Source organism: Thermobia domestica, chromosome 3 (assembly GCF_964235325.1).
Source record: "Thermobia domestica chromosome 3, izTheDome1.hap1.1, whole genome shotgun sequence".
Taxonomy (NCBI): domain Eukaryota; kingdom Metazoa; phylum Arthropoda; class Insecta; order Zygentoma; family Lepismatidae; genus Thermobia; species Thermobia domestica.
In genome coordinates, this window is record NC_137456.1 from 270,968,642 (window position 1) to 270,976,665 (window position 8,024).

Sequence of the window (8,024 nt, forward strand, 5' to 3'; positions counted from 1 at the left end):
GACAATATTAAGATGGATCTCGCAGAGATTGGAATACCAAGTAGAAACTGGATGCAGTTAGCTAAGAATAGAAGTCAGTGGAGAGCTTTTGTGAACACGGCATTGAACCTCCGGGTTCCATAGGCCATAGAGTTAGTTAGTTAGTTATAATACCAGTAGTAGAGACAAGTTTAGAAAATCCACTTACATATAAATTTAAACTATTTAGCGGTGTAAAAGTATGTGGACTTACTATACCATTTTTTCCCACATATTTACTTGCATAGAACATACCTTTATGCGTACTCTTTACATTTAATAAAATAACATAATACCGTTCAGAATATACATTTTAAAGAATCCTCTGGACATAACAGTAATAATATATACACTGATAAGAAACGAATTTACCTTTGAAATTATAATATAGTAATAGAATTCAATTTTCTTTGTGTTTGTACATAACTTCCCGGAATATTCCCATTTTTGGGAATCTTCCCGGGAATTTTCCCTGGGAATATTCCCGAAAAATATCTTCCCGGGAATTTACCCATCACTAGTCGGGATATTCCTGTCCTTCATGTCTGGATAAAAAAAATAAAAAAATTACTGTATCTGTGTGATGTTGATTAATATAAAATGTATAGATGGCAGCACAACTTAAGTTTGCAAAACATAACAGTGTTCGCAGCAACTTCCTCACCTTTTCACAATATGTACCTTCTTACATATTGAATTAATTTTCTGCTTAAGATTTATATTGAAGTTTAAACACATGTTATTACTATATAAAACATTTTGTGAGCGTAAACAGCTCTCGTAGCTAGATTTATTAGAATATTGGGTTGGCAGATACACGGCATGTTTGGGACTGAGTTTTATCTCACAATTACAATACTCGTTCTTGTTTTTTGGAGGGGCAGCTCTGATTACGTTATAATCGTTGCTGTTTCGTAAAAAGTTACATAAATTAGGGTTTTTGTGTGTTTAGTAAACACATGTATACTAGTGATTGGCAAAATGACTCGTTTCGGAGAATGGTTGCATTTACTATGATTCACTGAAATGATTCGTCATATGAATTGGTCGTCAGTGCATTCCCTTCGTGCAAGTGAATTTGGTTGGGAATGATTCACACATTTAATCAGGTTACCGCGCATCTATTTTGCGCAAATGACCTGTTCTATCATATGAATTGAGTGGGAATTATTCGATCATATGAATCGCTTGGGCTATTGCACTTCTTTTCTGGGTAACTTAATAAATTCCTTGTGAATAAATGCAATCTTGTGTATTATCTTTGCCACATCAAGGTCCGTCGACCGTCCTACTGTTCCGCGCTTTTACAGGTTCCTTCGCTGTTTCTGTGTAGCTACTTTCTCCAGCTATAGTGTGACGTCACTGCAGTCAAACAGGGACAAATATCGTGTGCTAAGCCAATGTTCCGCCGTAGCGATTTCTAAGGAAAACGAATTTTATAATGCGATAAAAATAAAGACTACATATAGATACAGTATGTACTCATTTTAGCGTTGTACAGTATTTGAATAATAGCTTTGCATCTACTATCTTAGGAACATTACTCCTCCGAAGTTTACGTGTTTTTCTATTCAAAATCCGGATGCTAAAGAATGTCCTTACTAGACTTCGGATTTTTGCATATTTGTATGTTTTTTTCCTGATGTAATATTGGTATGCTCTTGAAACAGAAATTCGTTTCAGGTGTTTTGGAGTAAAATAGCAGTTTTATAGTGCATATATGTGCATTTTTTGGGAGGATATTGCATATTTATGTCGTTAATACATATAAATGCATATTTAAAGAAACAACCAAATTGAAAATTTTTAACGTCCAACAACTTTCCTCATAAGTGGAATTTCAGGTTTCTAATATAGACTCAAGATCTTGAAATGGTTCATTGTTGTTGGTTAAGAATATCTTCCAAGGTCATGTGAAAGGAGAATAAGAAAGGGGTGAGTGATTCATCCTTCCGGTATGATGAATGACTGTAACCTTTTTGGAAGAAGATATAAATAAAGATGTCAAATCACCTACAATAAAATTTCCACGTCACGCACCTCGTAAATTGTGTGGTCCTGTGACAGTATAAGAATACTAAAAGAAAAATATTCCCATTTAGTTGTAGCACGACATCTTCAAATTTGAATTTTAACTACCTCAGAATTTGGTCCCATTTTTGTTCACCCAAGAAAAAAATTGTACCATTTAAATAAACGAGGAGGACCAATTCAAAATTTCGGTGACATCGATCACATGTAGTGCGACATCCTCGAATGTTAACTAGCTCAGAATTTTGTCCATTTTTGTCCACCCCAAGAAAAAAATTGTACCATTCTAATAAACTAGGGAGGGCCATTTCAAAATTTCGGCCACTTTGATCATCTGTAGTGCGAGATCTTCAAATTCAAATTTTAATTAGCTCAGAATTGTGTCGAATTTTTGAACATATTTGTACCACCAAGAATAAATTATGTACCATTGAAATAAACCAGGGACGGTCATTTAAAAATTTGGCCACTTGGATCATCATAGTGACACATTTTCAAATTTGAGTTTCAACTATGTTAGTGGTACAAAAGTCTACAAAAGATAGGGAAAATTCTAAGTTAGTTAGAATTCAAATTTAAAGATGCCACACTGCTGGTGATCGAAGTGGACAAAATTTTAAAATGGCTCTCCTTTCTTAATTTGAATGTACAATTTTTTTTGATGGTACAAAAATGTACGGAAATTGGACAAGATTCTGAGCTAATTAGAATTCGAATTTGAAGATGTCGCTCAACAGGTAATCAAAGTGGCCAATTTTTGAAATGGCCCTCCCTCATTTATTTTAATGTTACAAAAAGTTTTGTTTGTGGTACATGAATGCGCAAAAATCGAACAAAATTTTAAGCTTGTTAAAATTCGAATTTGAACATGTCGTATTACATGTGATCGAAGTGGACAAATTTTGAAATGACCCTCCCTCGTTCATTAGAATGGAACAACATTTTTTCTTGGGTGGAGAAAAATGGACGTAAATTGGTCAAAATTCAGAGCTAGTTAAAATTCGAATTTGAAGGTGTCACACTAGGTGATCGAAGTGGCAGAAATTTTGAAACGGTCCTCTTTTGGTAATTTTAATAGTACAATTTTTTTTCTTGGGTGGACAAAAATGGACAAAAATTGTACAAAGATGTCGCACTTCAACTAAATGGGCTAGAAAAATCTTCTAGAAGTTATCTTTTGAAACAATGGATTGAAGTTGAGAGACGTTAACAATTCAAGAGGAAAATATATTTTGCTAAGTGTATGCTAAACAAATAATATTTTGAAAGAAAATAAGCTCGTTTTCAGAAGAGGACATTTTTATTTTGTTCGACAGCAAAAGCTCAGACTTCAGCAGCAGTCTATTTTTTGTCCTTATATTTTCATAGCAGTTTCAAGTCTGGTAAGAAGTTTATACAACTACGAAATACCCAGATTTTTTTTTCATATTCGACAGACTTCATTCCAAAGAAACAGTTGAAAAATGTATTTCGGGAAGAAATGAACAACCCTTTTTTAAATTAGCTCTAAATTGATTAAAATGTTTGCTTTACAGAATTTAAAACTTGTCACAGCAATTACTTTGTGAGATAAGGAGATAAGTTCTTAAATTTTTCTTTAAGGAGTTTATGAGAGTTTTAAGTATAAGCTTGTGTTGTTTTGATACGTACCTCGATTTCTCGAAAGGTAACTTTCCTTCTAAGTCTTGTGTTATGTTTTCGACAACCTTACCTTCTTCCCATTCATGCTCCGTGTCTCGCTCAAATCACTTTATTCCATTTAAACTATCAATATTATACACTGTTAATTATTGCCGTTTGAAACGGACAATGTTACGCTAGAATAAAATAATCTAGGATTTCCATATAATTGGATACAAGAAGTAATTTCAAGTGAATATATTTCCTTTTAAACAAGAACATAAGGTTTTTTAATACAGGCTTTTAATACAGTAACAACTGCCTTCGACAGGCTCGTTATTAAACGGAAATTTATTTTAAACGAAATATTTCACAGTCCCATGAATTTAAAGGTAAAGAAATGTGTTAAATTCTCTTGATTAGGCGGAACGTGTGTCCATAAAGGTCTTTGTTTACTTGTTACTTTTAGTCCACCTCCAAATAAGGCGCTAGATATCGTGCGAGTTTTTGAACAAAGTGCAATTTACATACTTATTTTCAAATACCAATAACTCGTTCTCTAGCTGGTCTAGAGACATGAAACAGTTAGCATAACATACACAATAGATCAAAAGGGAGCCAAAAGTAGAGGGAGGAGCGCTGAAAAGGGCATAACATCTACTTTTTGTTTTGGCCTTTGAAACCGTATGTAGGCCTTTTTTCACTGTAAGTTTTATGTGTATTAATTCGTAGCAAATAAATGCTGTAATTGAATACGGTAGGCCTAGGTACAACATTTTATCTCACTATGTCCATTGCATGTATGTGCCTTGTTTATTTTTTAAACATAGATCTATCTTCACTAACTCTAGAACATTTAACGAAATTTTTTGCGAATCCTGTTCAGTTTTGCTAGGCAGGTTTTATTATATGCTTTTAAGCCAGAAATGTTTATTTCTTTCTCTGAGTATATTTATGCTTTACTAGTTGAATATACCCATGCTTCGCACTGGGGCTGTATTTGGAAGTCAGCGCCTGTGGGAGTATCACCATTGATCTCAGCGACCGCGAAAACTATGGATTTGATACTAATATCGATCATTTTGGGCTATTTTTTACATGTCTCGGTATCCCCTCCTCCCCGCTGAGTCCCGGCCCGCATACAATTATAACTAAATTTGCCTAATGGAAGTGTCACCATTGATTTCAGCGACTGCGAAAACTAAGGATTTGACACCAATATCGGCCATTTTGGATTACTTTTACATGTCTCGGTATCTCACCTCCCCTCCCCCGGTGACCTCCGGCCCGGAGCCGAATAGCGTGAATTTGGAAGTTAATGCGATCGGAGTTTCACCATTGATTTGAGCGACCGCGAAAACTATGAATTCGACACTAATATCGGTCATTTTCTACTACTTTTACATGTCCCGTAAATACCCCCTGAAACTCCCCTGGTTCGAATTTTAACAAAGGCGTTTAACTCTGGTCTGGAGCCTGGATCAAGGTATTCGTGACTAAAATTTGGTAACTCTCGGTCAATTTGTCTGGTTCCCAAGCCGGTCCCGGTAAACGCCCCCTGAGACCCCCCTGGTTTGAAATTTGAAAAAAGGGCTTCGTCTTGACCAGGGGCCTGGGACTAGGTACCCCTGACCAACATTTTGTAACTTTCGGTCCACTCGTCTGGTCCCCAGGCCGCACATAGATAGACAGACAGACAAACACACAAACAAACTCTTTATTTTATTTATATTGGATTAGATTCACAGATACTTGGCGCATTCTTTTATTTGTATATATATATATATATATATATATATATATATATATATATATATATATATATATATATATATAAGATGAATTTTAAGAACTCGAAGAAACGAAATGTATTCAAGAAGCCTTGGACGCTTACGGAGCTGAAAACATTAAAAGCAACCTTACGTTTATCAATCCTCATTTCAGTTCAATTTCAAAGATCATAAGATTAGAAGAGCGATAATTAGGACTTTGCAGTACATTTGAGATGTTTGATTCAATAACGAAACAGACGCCACCAAGACCAATCGGACAAGCATATCTTCGAAACTCTCATTCAATAGACGCGAAAAATCCAGGCATAAAATTCTTGTTTAATGTAAATAAAGTGTTCCTGGGAACAACGACGCACGAATTTCAGATTTATTGGCAAATAATGTTGCTTTTTTGAAATACTGTCCCTTAACGACCCGTGATACGGAAGGAACTTTTCGATGTACAGTATTAACCGACAAATGCAGGTTTTTGCAAGAAAATACCGGAGACTACACAGTTGTGTATTGTAGCATGAATGCATTATAGTTATACACCAAGTATATGTAGTTCAAGTAATACGTTTTTTTCTCTAAAGATAATAAAATTCATCCTTTAATTTTAGATTTTGATTGGTGCATATTTACAATCTTTAGTGCATATCTGCATATTTTCAGTACATATTTTCGTGATTTTTAGCGAATATTTGCAAGCATATTTTGCCGTTTTTTAGTGCATATCGATCCGAGGTCTAGTCCTAACCTTGGCGAATAGTTTCAACATAGCAGTGTCTTTCTTAGAACATCAAATGGTCGGCCAATCCATTCTTTTTTTTTTTTTTTTTTTGATTCACATTTCTGTATGTGTGTGTGTGTGAAATTTTCACAATATAGCTTCGAATTTTTTTTATTACTTCCATCCACCCGGAAGAAGATGAAATGAGCCCACCACACAGCCTTATATTGCCACCATTCAACTTGGAAAGAATTGCAACTATCTTGAATCCTTAGACTTCAACTTTCGATATGATTTCGAAGAGCAACCTTTTATTCAATGTCTTATCGAAATCATAATACACTGGCTGTTTCCACACATCTATCAAGCCTCCAATCATTGCCACCTGGACATTTCTGTGTGGTTCCAAAAGTAAATAAACCTCTTCGTCATAGCAGAAGCGCCCATTAACATTCATTTCAACAAATATAAGCACTAAAAATTTATCCATACTCTAAGCATCGCTCTTGCTCCGTCAAAATTTTCAAAACTGCTGTAAGCATACCAGCAGAAAGCGGCAATTTTTGCATATAACGTCGAAGTGTTGACGCATTGGATACGGGGATTCAAACTTTTAACCACACATGATTGCATAATTTATCACTGAGGTGTGTTGTGTTAATGTACGAATATCTTAATCAGTGCATCTTAGTTTTTCTTTGTCATTTATTAGCATATTTACTTGGCCCGGTATAAAACCTTTTTCGTAATATATCCACCACCCGGTTATTAATCACTCTATTGAAATGATCACAATATTATATTTTAGAACTAGTCTTTGAAATTAATTCTTTATTATATTTGCTTTCCAATTATTTTAACTTCGTTTGTAAATTTATAATTTTGTTTTCGTACACACTAACAGACTTTAGATTTTCGTTGGGCCGCGTTGACTCAGTGGTAGAGCGTTCACCTCTGGTGCGTGGGGCCCTTGGTTCGATACCAGCTTGCGCCAAATGAGCTTTGTGGTGGACAAACATCGTGTGTGGGGGGTTTCTCGGGGTTCTCCTGTTTTCCTCCCACTTTCTTCATTCCACCATTTCACTCATTTCTCATCATCACCGTCTTCTTTAGCCTTGCCGGTATAACTGTGCAACGCAAGACTTAACAAAGAGAACATTAACAAAAAATATATTTTTTTGTTCCGGTCACAATAGTTATCATCAATACCCTGTTTTTCAAAATAAGTAATGAAACTTCGAAAGAAATATCTGGTAAGATTAAAGACAAATCATTGAATTTCATGCATGTGCGTAACAGCAATATAGAAAATAAATAAATATTACAATATTTTTGAGGGTCTAGATCATTTGGACCCGATATTGGTATTCCAAGGGTAAGCAAGTGAAATGTTTTTCACTTGATTTTGACTGAAAACCTGATTTACAGATATATATATATATATATATATATATATATATATATATATATATATATATATATATATATATATATATATATATATATATGTGTGTGTGTGTGTGTGTGTATGTGTTATAATATTTTGACTCAGATTACTGACTAACGTTACGTTACATCTTAGGAATCTGCAATTACGTCACTTTTGAACAAAGATACTTTCATCCTTGTTTCACCTACGTAGTTCATAACACTTCATAATTTTAGGAAAAAATACCTGGTTACGTGTATCACTTCTACTTTCCTGATTTATTTCAAGAACCAATTACCGTTTGGTCGTAAACTAGAATTAATATTTTCGGCTGAATCTTATCAAACTCTCAGTCAAACTTGGCCAATACATGAACCTTGTCGCAAATTGGAATGATCATAAATCCCACGGAATCAATAAA